The sequence below is a fragment of the Mastomys coucha genome, unplaced genomic scaffold (assembly GCF_008632895.1).
Source record: "Mastomys coucha isolate ucsf_1 unplaced genomic scaffold, UCSF_Mcou_1 pScaffold16, whole genome shotgun sequence".
Lineage (NCBI taxonomy): Eukaryota > Metazoa > Chordata > Mammalia > Rodentia > Muridae > Mastomys > Mastomys coucha.
The window spans coordinates 61,961,703-61,980,039 of record NW_022196898.1 but is presented as its reverse complement, the minus strand read 5'-3'; the positions used below and the strand labels follow the sequence as shown (position 1 = coordinate 61,980,039).

Below are 18,337 nucleotides of genomic sequence, written 5' to 3'. Positions count from 1 at the left end.
ACATAGTGGCCGCAAGGTAAAAGTGGGAGGTAAGCCCAATGGATTCTGGGAATATGGCGGCTGTTACCCTGGCAACAGGTCTGTGAGATCCACCCATGTGATGCCATGTGACATCACGGGATTTGGAGGCCCTGATGCTAACAGTGTAGACTTTGCAGCGTCAATTTAAAGTTTGTTAGAGTAGGAGTGGGTGATTTCTACCTTTCTTTTTCTTGATTGGTTAGCTCTGTCTCCTGGGTATTGATGCATTTGTTATTGGCTAAGGTTCTGGGGTGTTTGGGAGACTTTTGCTGATTAACTATACTTGGCCAAAACTAGGTGGTGGGGCAGTTTCTACAGCTCCTGATTGGATGCTAATGAGGTTGGCTCAGGCTAAGTGGTAGGTCACCTTCCTGATTGGCTGCCTGTGAAGGGTGTTTTTTCCTGGAATTGACTTGTTTTGGACTTTTCCAGTTCTGGGAAACAGAAACTTAGACCTAGTCTCCCAAACTGCCAGTTTGCAGCCTGTCTTAGAGTCAGCTTGTTTCTAGCTAACTCCGTCCTCTCAAAATCTTTAACCCCTGTTTTTATACCTGGTTCATAAGGCACCAGTTTCCTGAATGTTAGGAGCAACTGTCATAGAGTTTTTCATATATTTTGAATATTTTGAGTAGAAAAAGAGTCCCACATTCTAATAAGACAATTCATCATGCATTTATGTTGTTGGTTTTATTTTTTTGGTTAGTTCTTGCTCTGGGAATCTGAGAAGCTTTCATCTAAGCAAATAGTCTACCAATAGCTACCTCCCTAGTCATAGAGCCACCACTGTTGATAAACTCCTAAACAGAGCCTGCTCACAGGAAAGAGTGAGCTAGATGAAATCTTGAAAATGTTCGCTCCACCCTTCATCCTCTGGAAAGGAAGACAATCTAGAAATAGTTAATAATTAATAAAATCAATATAATGAAGAATACAGGACCAGTAGGTTTTTCTTTACTGACAAAGTCTAAGTTGGAGGTGACCAGGAAATTAAAAAGATGGAGAAATGGATAAGAAAGAGAAGATAATCTTGTCCAAGCTATGGTTATGCCAAGAAAGTTTATTTAAAAGTATAGCACCGTATACTGCTTTCCTGAAATGGGACATCATCAGTTTTTTAAAAAAAAAAAATTGTCACACAGTATGACAAAGGGGAATGCAGGGTACCTCAAGGTTGTCACACACTGAGCACCCAGCAGCACTGAGACAAATAAACATAGCCCCTTAAGGTAGGGACAGTTGTGTTCTCAGTGGTGAAGCCACACCACTCCATTCTCTGGCCACAGGCCATTATTGATTCTGCCTAGCATGTTCCCAGTTTTAGAAAGGGAACTATGTTCTTTCTCCACACATTAGAGCCTTTGAATTAGGTCCCAAAGCCTTGGCCTAACGCTATTACTGTCTGCCAAAAATGTGGTTGGTTTTGAAAAGAAACTACGTTCCTTCTCTATACATCAGGGCCATAGGGAATGTATCCTTAGATTAGTATGGGCCTGAAAATTAGGTTTTAATAAAATTCTTTGAGATCTAAGGGGTATATTCAGCTCCCATGTTAGTGAACACCTTATAAAAAGAAGGGTAGTACCCCAAATTCATGAAAATAGCAGTTCTTACACTGGGAGCCCTTCACAGCTTCACCTGCCTGTGTAGTCCTTTTTATGACTGTACATTCATGAACTTTCATTATATTTTCTCCATTTAAACAACTAAGAAATATCGTGTGCCTGTTCCCCTTATGATTGTGAGTTATTTTATGACATTAAATAATCCCAAGAAAAAGAGTGACAAGAATCTTTATCTATAACTTATGAGTATAAAGAATTAGAAAACACCCACTGTTATGACTGACATCTGTACAAATGGAGGTCTTGAAGGAACGACACCTTAACATATGTTACCTGACACTCAATGCTGAATTACATCAGAATACTTTAGAACTGAATTGAATTACAGGATAACCTCTAAGAACTGTTAGAGAAGCTCTTGAAACATGAAAATGTTTTTGCATATATTGAAAGTGCATTCAGAGACATATTAAAGGAGAAAAATACAGTTTTCCTTTTTATGTAGTTGGAAAGCAAAATATCACAAGGGAAGGAAATTAAATCAGATCTTTCCCAAATTCCCTTCAGTACATTAGTTAGTTATAAGCATCTTTAGCAGACACTGGCTCATGTTGTCTTTAGAGTATACAGCCTTTACAAAGGTGTTAAGATCAGGTCAGAGTGTAGTGAATGCAAATAGCAAGCACCTTCCAGTTAATTATCCTTCACATTAAATGTCAAGAAAAAAATCTTCACCTGGTACAAAACTTAATATTCATAATATGTATGAGTATCTTGCCTTCATGTAAGTCTGTGTATCATGTGTACAGTACCTGTGGAGGCCTAAAGAGAACATCAGATCCCCTGGAGCTGGAGTCACAGACTGTTTTAACCAACATGTTGGTGCTGTGAATTGAACCTATGTGCTGTGGAAGGATAGTCAGTGTTCTTAAACACTGAGCTATCACTCTAAGCCATATAGCTGTTTTAATTTAAAATATATTAAATTTACTTTGTTAAAGTCAGACTATTGTATTTCCCAGATAAAACAAGTTCTAACTTTAGGTCAAGGTTGATTAGGAGAAGATATTTGGCAACAGCTGATATACCTATAAAATAGAATTTAGCTTGTCTTTTATCTTGTTAATGATGTTATCTATGCAGTTCCCAATATTTGGCAGTATTAATGCTAGTTAATCACAGAATCCATACATATATAATGTGTGATAAAGACTCTCAGCTACTATTGCATTTTGCCCTAATAAATTAATGTGTTTAAAGAAACAATACCATTAGGCTAAAGTTTTCACTGTCAAATAACAGGGTTTTTAATTACAGTAATCATAGTGCCTCCTTGAAAATATCATTGTGTTTTTTCAAAAAATTATGGTATTAAATTTTGTCCTACAATTAACTTTGAAAATACTAATGAAAAATATGATAAGGAATGACCAGTGTTGTCTTGGAATGAGGCCTGATTTCATTATAGTTAATCCAGAATTTATTCAAAGTAGAGGAATAAGAGAAACAGTAGGAAATAAACATCCCTAACAGTTTTCAAAGAAAATCCTTTGGCAAATTGAATTCAAGAATTTGAAAAACTGACTCACAAACCATGTAGCCCAGGAATCCAGGACATATTCTGTACATTTGCAAAGCTCTAGTGCAACTACTCAGACATGGAAACAAAAACAGAAAAAGAAAGTGGAGAAAACGTAAGTTAATTCCAGAGAAAGTTTAATTGGTTAAAATCTATGATTTCTTTATGTGAACCCACTTTAGCTGAAACTTGACCACTCTAGTGAGATATGATGCAGCTAGTGTTTCCAAAAGCAAATTTTAAATTAAGTTTTCACCCTGTTCAAATAATTAAAACATTTTTGCTTGCTGCTTAAGAATGCAGAAATGTGAGCATTAGTTTCTTAGGTCAACTGTAGAGAACCACTAGAATTATCTGTAGATTATGATTATATTATTGGAAAGATTGTTTTATGTTCTCCTATTCAATTGAAATAGCTGATGATTGGATTATCTCAGAGATTGAAATTGCATCTGACAGTTATAGCTTTTAAAGATAAAACTCAATCCCCTTTAAAATTCCAGTATGACCACAAGACCAGCTCATAAGTAGCTATGAATGTCTAAAGTGCAAAAGGGAAATTGGTCAATGTGTCAAAACTTACCTCCTTTTTAAACAATGAGACTATTATTATCAGTCTTTTGTTTCAGAAAATAACCCTCATCCCAGCCCCACCCCCCCAAAAAAGCAATGAGGTATATGTTTTAAGTCTTTACAATTGATTGTCAATACTAAGCAACCTCTTAGTAGATTTTCTAACCTCTTTACAAATATTAGATGAGAGACGGAAAGTGGTTGTTGTATTTTCACAATAAGGCGACATTAACTATTGATGCACTATTTGTCAAAAAAAAAAAAAGTTCATCAAGAAAAGACTTTATGTTTGCTGTTATCTTCAGCCCAGTCATTGTGACAATCACCTAAACCATTTCTTATCATTAACTTAAAAGCATTGATACTCAGTGCGCATCAATACATAGTGCTTCTCTAAGCACTATTGTAATTAGGACCAAAATGATGCCTTTCACTTCCACTAATCTAGAGACTTTCAATTGTAGTAAAGATCGATGATCATCTGCAGAGGAGGCTGGAGTGAGCTCTCAGAGTACAACATTCCATGAACTTTGATAATTCATCCTTTTGTGTAGGTGTGAGTAAATCTTAGTTCTTTGGCTTCTAATAATAAAAGAATGTTCAGTAATGGTTTCAAAAATTTCAAAACATGATTGATTTTATAGATATTTTGTACTATCAGATCCAATTTCAACCTGACAGATTATGTAAAAAAAATATTGTTAATGCAATTTCTTTATTTTCTTTTTAGAATTCAATTAAAAATCTGAGCAAAGTGATACCGTTCACAGATTCTACCATGAAAAAGCACACTTGTGTTTATGAGATGGCACTTAAGGAGTTGTTTCTGATATAGCTAATGGAAACACATAAAACAGGAGGAAACATGAAATACAAAGGGTTAAAATAATTCTTCTTAATAGCAGCAGTGATGTAAATGACTGCAAACATTATAACTTAAGTTATAAATAACTTATAAGTTATTTATCTTAACTGGTTCTCAGATTCAACTTTCCACACTGTGAAGTCATAGGACAAAGAACCTCTCCTCCCATTGATGTATGACAAGGCTTTCCTCTGCTACATATGCAGCTGGAGCCACATGTACTCCTTTGTTGATGGCTTAGTCCCTGTGAGTCCTGGGTAAAAAATGATGAATTCATGAAATTATTAGGCAAATGGGTAGAACAAAAAAATATGATCCTATGGAGGGTAACCCAATCAAAAAAGAACACAGATGGTATACACTCACTGATAAGTAGATATTAGCCCAAAAGTTCCAAATAGCCAGGATACAATTCACAGACTATCTAAAGCTCAATAAAAAGGAAGACCAAAGTGTGGGTGCTTTGGTCCTTCTTAGAAGGAGAACAAGATACTTACAGGAGCAAATGTGGAGATAAAGTGTTAAGCAGAGACTGAAGGAAAGGCCACCCAGAGACTGTCCAGTCTGGGGATATATTCCGTATACAGTTATCAAACCCAGACACTATTGTGGATGCCATGAAGTGCATGCTGAAAGGAACTTGATATGGCTGTCTCCTGAGAGGCCCTGTCATAGCCTTACAAGTGCAGATGTTCACAGTCAATCATTGGACTGAGCGCAGACTCCCAGTAGAGGAGTTATAGAAAGAACTGAAGTAGTTAAAGGGGTTTGCAACTCCATAGGAAGAACAACAATATCAACCAACAAGGAGTACATTTTTACTCTCCAGTTCTGGGAGATAACAAAGAGTACTGACAATAGCTGTAATGTCTAGGGCTCTATGGGACTTCACTAGCCAAAAACTTCAAAAGAGATAACCTATTGCTTGCACCTGGTATTTTGCTCTTTGTTCATTTATCATTATTATTAATGACTTTATTAATGACTTGGAAGAATTCCAAACCCCCCTGGAAGCCATCAGTTCTATTGCCTTATGAATGGATTCCAAACTGAATTGTGAGAAACATGGGTAGGCACCTATTTAAACAATACAAAAGCTAGCAACTAGAAATATCCATGAGAAGTGGAGATAGTTTTAAAGCACATCCCAGCTTCCTTGTTCATTCAATTATTTCAAATTCTATTCAGACTATTCTTCAAAGTTGATATTTCTCAATGCGCTACCAGGTTATAAGATGATTCCTACAAGGATCTCAAGGCAGCTAACACAGTTGATGAGCCAGGAATGCATGTTACAAGAATTCAAGAAGCATCAAAATCAATGAAGTCAGACTTGGACAGGGTTACTTGTCCTTAAGTGAATTTAAAGGAAATGTCTATGGCTGTGGCATTCAAGGGAAGCTGCTCCTTTTCCCAGTGGCTGGAGGTCACTCTTCTGATCATACTTGCTCCCCAAACCTAAAATGTTTCATGGTTTTTCAGAAAAGTAAAGAAGTACAAGTGAAGAAATCATAGCTCTCAGATTTTTTCCCCAACCTTTCCCTTCAATTTTGTTTACTCACTTTGTTTATACTCATATTAAAAACTATTTGAATTATTGTTCAATTGCTTCTCATTGTGTTTCTTCTTGTATAGATACTTGATAGCATTGATTTTGTAAATCATGTTTCCTAAAGAAAAAAATTTGAAATTCTTCATTCAACGTCAATACAATAATATTTCAATTACTTTCATAAGGTACACATTTGATTATTTTTCACACTTCATGAATTCAGGCAAAAGAGTGAGTCGTCTCCTAAAATTGTGACCATATACATCAATGGGACGTGTTTACTAATCTTCATTCTTGTTCTTCCTTGTTACTGTTTTTTATTACTTAAAATTCCAGGAGTGTGTACTTCAGAGGTGTGTTTGTCTAAGAACACCCGCAAGCAACTGGATGAAGTTCTTTGAACTGTTGCATATAAAACATAATTAAAGCCTAGAGAAAAATTAATATTGAAGGAATCATTCAGTCATAAAAATGTTGGTTAGGGAACTCTAAAATCACAATAGCCTTTATTGAAATAAAAAGGAAAAAATTAAAGCTTACTTTATTAAGTAATTATACAGATATGTGAGAAAAATAATATAAAAATGGGATCTCAGTGTCTGTGAAAGACTTTGAACTTGAATTCAACTTGAACTTGTGCATCACTAAGTTTAAGTTGAGAGGTGTAATTTAGGTATTGCATCAACCTTCAAGAAAAGTGTCTAATAAAGTCTTAAGTGTTAGAAAAGTTATTGAGTAACCTGGAGAGTTATCCAAAGGCCAGTATTTCTCAAGGACAGTTGGAACCCAAGGGTGTGATAACTTCTTTTGGTTGCCAAATCTGCTTGAGAATGTACCAAGAATTCTTCTGGGAGAAGAGGATCTTACATGTGTAAGCAATTAAAAGACAGTAGATGTGGAAGCTGCTATGGATGTAAACCTGAAATATCAGTCCATAGAAATAAAGTATATTGCCTGCAGCACAACTCAATCTTTATATTTTCTAGAATGAAAAAGGTAGTCTTCTTAGGACCACTCATTCCCACACTTAATCAGTTTTTCTAGTTATGTATGCAAGAAAATACAGTCAGGGGTTGAAGAGAGGAGATGTATCAGTGCTTACAAGCACATTCTGCTCTTTCAAGGGACCCCGCTTTGGTTCCTAGCACCCACTTGGAAGCTCATAATCATTTGGAATGATTGTTATGGGGGATCCAACACACTCTACTGGCCTACAAAATCACCAGGCATAAAGAAGGCACACAGATGTGTAGGAAAAATGCTAATAAGTATTTAATTAAAAGGAAAATAGTCATTTGTCAAGATATGGAAGTCATCTGAGATCACATTTATCCTTTACATAACATGGAAAAAAAGACTAAAGGCCTTAAGGCTCTCCTTTATTTTTAACAAACACAAAATTCCCTGAATACTGACAAATCAAAATCAATTAACAAATAAGTCAGATTATATTTAATCTTATTTGAATTTAGAAAGCAGGAGGGGCCATATATTAATTTAATGTCTTTCAGTTCAAATACATATAAATAGAGGCTGAGTATGAAACTTCATTTTTCAGTATTTAGATTTTTTCATGTAGAAATAGTACCTTTAGGAAATAAAAGGGTAAGTTTAATTTTATATATTCTAAATTTGAGATGACTACACGATATTGAAAGAGATAAGGTGGCAGCTGACTAAACAAGGCTGAAGTCAGGATGATGGCAGAGATTGACAGATGGATTGGAGAGTCATTAGCATATAGATGAGACTGGATGAAGATATATCCAGCTACAAGAACCACTGAACAAGATTTGTATTACAGAGATGGGAAGATGGGAAGTCCTTAGAAAAAAATCAGAATGGACAGAAATGAATAGAGAATTTGGGATACCCAAGGCAAGGAGACAGAATCTTTTAAATGGATATTAGAAATGTTAAACATATTAGGGTAATCCAAATTTAACCAGCAAAATTCTACTGGCATTTAAGTAATGGGATAGATTGTGCTGAAACAATAATAATTAGGAAGGACTTAAGAGTAAGTAGTGTGCTGGAGAGATGTCTCAGCTGTAAGAAGCATTGAGTGCTCTTCCAGGGGTCCTAAGTTCAATTCCCAGCAACCTTATGGTGGCTCGCAACTGTCTAAAATGGGGTCTGATGCCATCTTCTGGTGTGTCTGAAGACAGTGACAGTGTATTCATATATATAAAATAAATAAATAAATAAATAAATAAATACATCTTTTTTAAAAAGTGGTGTGTGTGTGTGTGTGTGTGTGTGTGTGTGTGTGTGTAGTACTGACTGCTTTTCTGAAGGTTCTGAATTCAAATCCCAACAACCACATGGTGGCTTACAACTACCTGTAGTGAGATCTGATGCCCTCTTCTGGTGCGTCTGAAGACAGCTACAGTGTACTTATGTATAATAATAAATAAATCTTTGGGGCAGAGTGAGCAGGGACTGAGTGAGCAGAGTTGATCAGAGTGAGCAGAAGTCCTAAAATTCAATTCCCAACAACCACATGAAGGGTCACAACCATCTGTACAGCTACAGTATACTATCGTATATAAAATTAAAAAAAAAAAATTAAAAAAGAGACGGCAAGTTCCCATGCTATACCCTGCTACTCTCTGTCCTGCCAACCCTGCTGTCTCACTGCAAGCCCCATGCAGCGACAGATCAGTCTTCCCAACTCCAGTTCGCTTGTCTCAGGGCTGCTTGTCTTTTCTCAACCATTTACCCCCAGTGGCTAGTTGTCACAAATCCCCTAACCTAGTACATTAAAACTCTTGAAGCTTATAATTAATCAATTAGATTTATATATCAGTAAACAATCGATACACAAGATGCCTACACAATAAATTCAGGGCTAATTGATATTGGAACAAGCTGCCCACCTAGATTGGACAAGTTACCCCAATTATTCTATCCCTACATGATATTATATCTACCTGTGGCTGTCTAAAACCATTTGAAATGTGAATCATCCTGTTTGTCCTCTATTTTGTTTCCTTCTCCCCTTCTCCTGTGTTGCTCTCTGTCTCTGCAACTCTTAACTCTGCCTCCCTTTTCCCTGTCTAATAACAGGCCTCCTGCTGCACTAATATTTAAATTAATTGGACAGTGAAAATTCTGCCACATATCACCCTTTCTGTTCAAATAAAAAAAAACTTCTCTCAAATATAAATTGAGTACAACTATTGCCATTTTGTAATTCATAAAATACAAGATAGACCTAATACCCAGTCCATCAATTTTGTCGATAAGATAAAACATTCTGCCATATAACCTGACTTAAAAGACTTATAATTTTACACTTGACTTATGTCCTCACTTTAGATTGTATGCCATCTGAAAACCATCCTCTCAATTCTGTTCTCACAATGTAAATATTCTAGGTTGGCTATGAGACTATAAGTAGTCTTTCAACCCTGTCAGAAATCTGAGAATGACCAAAATCAACTGAAAATATATAGGAAGCCTAATACAGCTTTCAGAATTGAGATAAATTGTAGAGACAGCTGCCTACCTATACAGCACCAGTAAGTCAGAAAGTTGGAGCATCAGTCTTCAGCCTTCTGGCCCAGGATCATCTGACAGAACTTTGGAAAACAGGAGTTATTAAGGACTAGCCTATTCTGTCTCAGCAGATCTAAGCTGTCCTAACCTGTAAACTGTGTCTTTTCAAGAACAGTATAGGTCAGCAGGAGAGATTGGCATTTTTTTTCCCAGTGATGACCTAGCCACAATGTACAACCTCACCTGGAGGTAAGATGCTCAGCTGTTTTGAATCCACAAATGGGAAGCTATTAGAAGCAGATCTGTCTCGACAACAAGTGAATAAATAACATTAAATGTCATATTTTGTGGATTTCTGATGTTTTTGAAAACCAATTATCTATGTAAAGTAATCTGGACTGTTGGCCATTAATTACTCTAAGCTATTTCTAATTAAATATCTTGAAAACACCCTAAACTCAGAGCCAAGAATTTGTTATCTGGTCTTTCACTCACAGGCTTAAACATCTGAGATCAGTTTATAATGGCATTTATAGAATATCTATATATGTTTTGTATTTATTATCTAAATTAACTCTATCATTCTATTACTCTTTACGTAAATATATATTACATAAATATATAATTAAATATTATTATGTATTATATATATATATTTATCTTATCACTTATGAGTAGTATCTAATGGGTCTTTCTTTGTTTGGTTGGTTGCTTTTTTCTTTTTTTTTTTTTTTGGTCTGTTAAATTCCTGTTTTCATGATTGGTTTTACACATCTGTTAGGTTGTTATTTGTCCAGACAGAGTCTCTGTAGACTAGAATTGTTTGGAAGTCACTATGTACCTCATGTTGATCTCAAACTCATGGCAGTCTTCTATCCTCAGAATCCCAAGTATAGCATGAATTACCATGTATGACTTCTAACTCTTATAATTTATATTTCTTGTCTTAGCACCATAAGTATAAAATTAACAAAAGAGTTTACATACATACATTTTGACTTTTTACTTTGAAAAGGTGTTTTTATATTAGGACTGTAGCTTAAAATTTTCTTTGAATTATTGAAAGAAACATTTTTTTTTTTACTGTGGTGCTCTGTTTAGTTCCTCCTTTAAAAAGAAAAGGTTTGCTATCCCAGCCATTAGGAGGGCTGCTGGTACAGTTTTATACTATTAAGCTTTTATCTAGATTGCCTTTGCTGAAAAGATACATATTGATGCTAAATGATTTTTTTTCCTGGAACACTGTTAATGTCATGAATGTTGACTGTTATAAAATGTAGATGCTAAGCTGGTTTACCCAATCAATCAGCACAATTTTGAAAGGTTACTCAAGCTGCCAATCATCCCCATGCAGTAAGTCCTCTTTTAACACTAACAAGGATCATATTTCTAGAGTAATTTATTTTGTTTCCTTGTTCCTTTCATGAGAATTGACTCAAGTCTTTCCCCAAATAAGCCAACTATGTGGGATTCTAAGTCACCTCCGTGCCCCAGAGATCTAAATATTCTTTGCCAAATTCCTCCCTTTCCATTTATTTTTAGTTTCTCAAATGTGCCTATTACTATTTTTTGTATTTGCTATGCTCCATGATTTTTCTTAGACCATACTAGTAGTTAAATTTAGAATCAGAAAACCAGTTTTTCAACTTGGGTTTTTGTACATGAAACTAATAAAAAAATGTCAATAAAATTCTAATACATGTTCTCATGATGTTAACATTTCTGCTACATGAAAATTACCCTTTTGTTCCTCTCTGTCTCTCTGTCTCTGTCTCTCTGTCTCTGTCTCTCTGTCTCTGTCTCTGTCTCTGTCTCTGTCTCTCTCTCTCTCTCTCTCTCTCTCTCTCTCTCTCTCTGTGTGTGTGTGTGTGTGTGTGTGTCTTGGTTATAACTTACCTTATATGCCCTTTTGGACGATACATGTTTCTTATTTCTTCCAAAATCTGAAAGAAAAAGGTAAGAAATAAAATAATAATTAGGGGTTCCTTATTCTTGTTTTAACTATCATGTTTGAGGGAATACAGTTTATTATGGTGGGACCAGGAAGCAGTGACAGCCTAGGGGGACAGGAGCCATATTAAAACCATTGGATTCTGACCCCAAAGACCCACTTCTTACCACTACAGCCCTTCACCTAAATGTTCCACAACCTTTCAAATCAGCATTACTAGCTGGGAAACAAGTGTTCAAACACACGAGCCTATTGGGGGAAGCCACAGTGTTGGCTTTGCAGGTATACAATGGAGAAAAAATAAAAGACTGAGGCCATGAATGGTTCAAGACACACATGTTTCCAACATACTACAACTTTTATATTTTTCTTATTATACAAATATATATTTCTTGTATATAAACATATACAAATCTTACATTATAATTTATCTTATATGTTTGTACAAAGGCATACATTTTTGCTTAGTTTAAGTGTACCACATTTTTAAATCCAGAAGTCTGAAATATTAAAACACCTTTCTCAGTCTGCTTCCTATGCATAAATATATGTACATATATACACACACCATTCTACAAAATCTTCTGCTTATATGATCATAATCTTTATATAATCTAAAATAGTTTGAATGTTTATAGAAAATCTTGTTGGCTTAGGTCGTAGTTCTCAGAAGCAGATACTGTGACAGGACAGAATGCAGATTATTTATTAAGGTAGTGATCCCAGAAGGTATTTGTTTGAGGAAAGCAGAAAATGGAAGGAAAAGAAAAACCCTGGCTTCAGGTTAATCCCATAATAAGCTCTGAGATATAAATTACACCACATTGTTTGACCTGCCCAAAGCACCGCAGTTGCATTTTCAAATTCTCACAGTGCCCAGTCACTGATTAAGTGGTACCCAGGAGGAAATATACTTCCAAACTTTCAAATACTTCCAGCTCTCTGCAGAATGAGAATTCTCCTTTAAGAAATGAAGTACAGTAGTGCAGGAAGAGCCGAGAGCAGTGGAGCAAATGACTTTACAAACAATAGATCTGAGTGAGTCTTAACACCAATATTGCTTCCCTAATTATTTACCTTGTCGTTGCACACATAGTGATGTAGATCTCACAGATTGTACAAGTTGTGAGATGAAACTGAGCACCAGAGGCTCTTATCTGTTTAAGGCAAACAAAACTGTAACAGTAAGATATAACAAAATTCACATGTTGTCTAAATTGGACCCCTTTCACCCCAAGAAACAGAATGAAATATAAAAGAAAGCACAGAAACAGGACATGTTGAGTACACTGTAGGATTGCTTTGATTACTCTGGAAGTTTCCAGGTAAGCAGACATGAAGGTTTCAGAGAAAATACTGCTTCTCACTGGGGCTGTCTGCATCCCTCAGATTTAAAAGAAATTGTTTGTAGAACTTGGCATCTCAGCAAAGGTTCTGAGGATCAATATCTGTCTGATCAGGCATTTCGATTCATTGAACTAAATTCTTGATCTTTCAGCAAGGAAGAGATCAACAGTAAGCCATGCTAGGTCACAGAACTTTCCTTAATATAGAGTTTTCAATGAACACGATCACCAGTAAAGACACACAAGTACATAGATCACAAGCTTCTCATTTTCATTAATTTTTTGAAATTGAGCCTAGATTTTGCGATTTATACTTCTAGGAAATATTTAAAGTATTTCTTCAATATTAAACTTATATTGATAAGGAATAATAATAAGGAAAAATACTTTGAGGTTTATTTTAATGTCTCCTAATATACACCCATACAATCAAAGGCATGAAACATTTCTATATAAAGCTAAATATATACATGTAATTTAAATTAAAACAGGGAACAATGTATAGCCTAAATAACAAATGTGCTACAGATAATATTTTTAATTTCAAATTTTATATTTTAATATAAATACAATTTTTAAATTTGTTAAGTGGATAGAATATTACATTTTTAACTTTACTAATCATTCTGTGTTTTTCTTTAGTAAGAAATAGTTCTTTTAAAAAAGGCAAATCCTTAAAATAAAAATAATATTGGATTGTTTGTAAATTTTGGATATTAGCTTTCTGTAAGATTTAGGGTTGGTCTTTAGGGTTAATCCTTTCCCAATCTAAAGGCTTTCTATTGACAGAGTCTTTTGCCTTACAGAACCTTTGAAGTTGCATGAGCTCCCATTTATCAATTGTTGATTTTAGAGCCTGAGTCATTGTTGTTCTGATCAGGAAATTACCTTCTGAACCAATATATTCAAGGGTATTTCCCACTTTTTCTTCTATGATATTTAGTGTATCTGATTTTGTGTTGAGGTCCTTGACCCATTTGGACTTAAGTTTTGTGCAGGTTGATTAATATGGATCTATTCTCATTGTTTTACACATAGACATGAAGTTAGTCCAGCACCATTTGTTGAAGATTCTGTCATTTTTTCCATTGTATGGCCACCTCCTATAGCCAGGCAGGAACCTCAGTGGAACAATATAGACACCAACACACCCACAAAAATTTCAGCCTAAACTTTATTCTGTCTGCAAAGGTGATGGAGCAGAGACTGAGGGAATGACAACCAATAACTGGCCCAACTTGAAATTCATCTCAGGGGCAAGCACCAGTCTCTAACACTATTAATGTTTTGCTTGCAGACAGGAACATGTCCTCTGGGAGACTCTACCCAAGAGCTGAACTCAGACAAATACAGAAACCCACAGCCAAACAGTGGATGGAAGAATAGGAGGAAGGATGGTGACCCAAGGGGATAGGAACTCCACAGGAAAACCAACAGACTCGACTAATCTGGACTCTTGAGGCTCTCAAAGTCTGAACAACCAATCAAAGAACATACACAGGTTAGGCCTAGGCCTCCCTGAACATATATAGCAGATGTATGGCTTGGTCTCCATGTGGGTCCAGAACAGCTGTAACAGGGGCTATCCCAAAAGCTGTTGCCTGTATGTGAGATATGTTCTACTAGCTGGGCTGCCTTCTCTGGCCTCTGTGGTAGAGGAAGCACCTACCATTCAAGCTTCACAGAGACTTGAAGTGACAGAGTGGGGGGGGGGATACCCAGAGGGGCCTCAGCCACTCAGAAGAGAAGGGGAGGTGGCTACTGGGAGGGGGCAGTGAGCAGGATGTACAGTGAATAAGCAAAAAATAATAATAATAATAAATTAAATTTAAAAAGTAATATTGGAAAGTGGCAAAATTCAGAGAAATCAGATTAAGTTCTAAGAATAAACTCCTAACCAAAATTTTCTTGTAACTTCATTTAAAATTATATCATGCAAAGGTTTGTCTGTTTGTTCCAATATATAATCATTTTTAGATGCCTGAGGGAAAATTCACGTCATTTCCAATGCTTGAAAAGATTCCATGGCACTGCATGTATCCCCTGGATGCTGTATCATCCACTTTTGGCTAGTAGCTGAAGGATTATGTGATTCTATGTCTTAGGTAATTAGAATTACACTCAATCCTGCATATCAAAGGTACATCCTGACCTCAAGTGCTTTCCATTGGGCAATAAGAAGAGAAGTGTTATAAAGAGTTGGTGACAGGTTTACCTTTCGAACACCACAGCTTTACAAGTTGCTTTCAGATTAGCATTTTAGAGAAAGTGTAATTTTCCTATATATTGTGATCTCTCCATGAATAGGTATAGATATTCTAAATTTGAACCACAACAAAAACAAAAAGAGTTGTCAGAATAAAGCACTTATTTTTTTAAACTCTAAGTAAGTTTCTATATTTCTATTACGAATGCCAAGAACTGGTTTTATTAAAGAACATCATGTACTTTGAAAGCTGTGCATTAATCTGTTGTCTGTTAACACACTAAATAAAAAAATGCTGTCAAAGAAATAAATATAAAATAGACCACTGATAGAAAATTATTAAAATTTTAATGTAGTGTTGGTATCTATTCAACAATCTGAAAATATGCTCATGAATGAACCATTATTCCTTTAAGCAAGAATGATAACAAAGAGTTACTATGTCAATTTCCACATTAATGTAACTCATTTATTAATATCCTAAGTGATATGAAGTATAGGAGATAGCTGTAATACACCTCAGAAGTTTATACAATGAATAGAAGATCCACGCAACTAGAAATTGAAATTATTCTCACTAGCATCTCAAAGGTTAAATACATTTAAAAGTCAGAAATCAATAAATGACACACAATGGAAAATGAACCACGATTCTACGAAAATTAAAAGTTGACTTGAGATTTGAAACTTTCTGTGAAGGTATGTCCCAGAATCTAGAAGCCACACTTTACATTAGTTCTTGTCAGAGGACAATTAACTAATTCAAATGTCAATGATTCTAGACAGGTTCGAATGGGACAGGTGAAGAGCTTAATTACATTATATCTCAGTACTGAAGTACACTAAAGTAAAAGGTTTAAAAATAAAATATTGAATAAAAAATAACTCATGGAGTTCTCAGACACAAAATGCATCTGTCTTAGAGACATTTTTTGGTTTGTTTGAATTTTTTAATTTTAAATATTTTTTACTTTTAAAATATAGGATAATTACAATCTTCCTTTCCTTGCTTTCCTCCCAACTCTTTCTGTGTATCACCCACCTTGCTCTTTTTCAAATTCATACATCTTTTTCTTTTAATGCTTTTACAAAATTTTACACATTTTACAAAAATATATGTAGTTTGCATGTGTTTATGTGTCTCCCTAACTACATAAATATAACCGGCTCAGACTGTACAATATTGATTTTATAAACAAATTTCACTATATACATTTAATATATTAAGAAGAAAAAACTTAAAACTTTTAGTCATCTATTAATTAATATGCAAACCCTGTTCCTGAATGCTAGTCTTTCCTCCAAGGTTTCCTTAGGATGAAAAGGCAGTTGTAAAAAAAAACTCTTAACAACATGTTATGATAAATCCATCTGCGAGAATTCCTCAGTTGCTACTACTGGAACAATTAGCACAGCTCACGTGAGCAGCTCGGCATCATTTCTTGGCTTCAATGAGCAGCAGTGCACGCAGCTTTTCAACAATATCCTCAGAGGGACTCATTTCAGAAACCACTGGGAATGCTCAACAGAGATGAAAGTCTGGCAAGAAACTCTGCCAACTTAGGAACTTGAGCCTTTGGACCTTGAGGTGTGAAACACTTTTATGACTAGTTTAACAGCAAGGCATCAATAACTTCTTAAAAGAAAAAAGAAAAGAAGAACAAGAAAACGAGAAAAGAAAAAAATGCATGGGGGATAATGCCTTCACTGTATCAGTCCTTATTGGTAATTACTGTGGCCTTTTTAAGTCCTAAATAATTTACTCAAAATGTGTACATAAATATATACATAGATTAATATATAGAGATAGATATACATATACATATAGATAGAGATAGAAAGAAAATGAGGGAAGATATAGAGTTAAATAATTTTTCCTAAATGTCAAACTTACCCATCCAATGTAAAAATAATCTGCTACATTAATATGTGGATTAATTTTAAGTATATTAAGGGGTGTGAAATAAACAACATCCAAAACTTTTTGATTTCTCTCATTTAAATTAGTCATGGGGCAAATCTGTCAAGAAACAAAATGAGTGGTTGTTAACCAGAACATTCTGAGCTACTATTGGATAGGTATGGAGAGTGCCAAGTTTGTAAGAAGGAAAATTCTGAAGATGGCCGTGAAATAATTCTTAATATAATTGGGCTAAAAATGTTTAAATTGTTAGAGTCAATAAAGTTTTGAATAATTACTTTCAAAGGCCCTTTGTTAAAATTATTGCACTTAATCATAACATTGTTTTTTAACTGTTGAGATGAAGACAATGAAAGATTCTGTGTTGCATTTTAAGGCATCCTTAAGCTTCTGCTAGCTTTAGTGAATACTACCCAATATTTTCCCTGTGGTTTCTGTCATAGTTACTTTTCTACTGCTTAGTATGAACAAAGGAACTCATGAAATAACATATTTACCTTGGGACTCATGGCTCCAGCAGTTAGAGCCCATGACCATTGTGGCAAAGCACCTAGGAAGCAGGCGAGGCACTGGTGGAGTAGCTAAGACTGTATTTGTGCATCTTCTGGCACAGGCAGAAAGACACTGGGAATAGTGTGGGGCCTTGAAACCTCAAAGCCTGCCCTCAGACACACATCTTCAACAAAGTGACATGTCCTAATTCTTATCAAAGAATTTATCAACAGGCAATGGAGCATTCAAATATATGGGTATATGAAGGTATTTTACCACACATGCCAATAAAATTGTCATCAACATTCACTCCTATTTTAATAAATGTCAGAATGACTTTCCTTTTCAAGGCTAAATAATATTCTATTGCTTCTGGCATTCATGCTTATCTACCACAGGACGTTGAAAGTAAATGTCCACCATGGCCAGTTCAAGAAAAAATTAGCCTGTAAATGCTGACTAAAGTTTTAATAACAGTCATACCTAATGTAGTTCTTGATTCATATTAATAACTCTTTGACTGAATATATACATAAGAAAGACAATATAAAAATAGTACTCAATTTTGAAACATTGCAAATGGTAGTTATATGGGTAGAGACTATGTATAATAAAAGTGGAATGAAATAAAATTTGCCTCATCAACATAAATGGTGAAAATTCCATTGGGTTCTACTCCCACATGAAGAAGAACACGCATTTATAACTTTTAAGAGAGAGAGAATTAGCTATTCCCCATCCCTAGGATATATATATATATATATATAT

General features: G+C 35.1%; 1 pseudogene; it reads right to left on the bottom strand.

Annotated features, from left to right (window-relative positions):
• Positions 1–18,337, bottom strand: part of LOC116093284 — a 110,651-nt pseudogene that overhangs the window by 90,313 nt on the left and 2,001 nt on the right.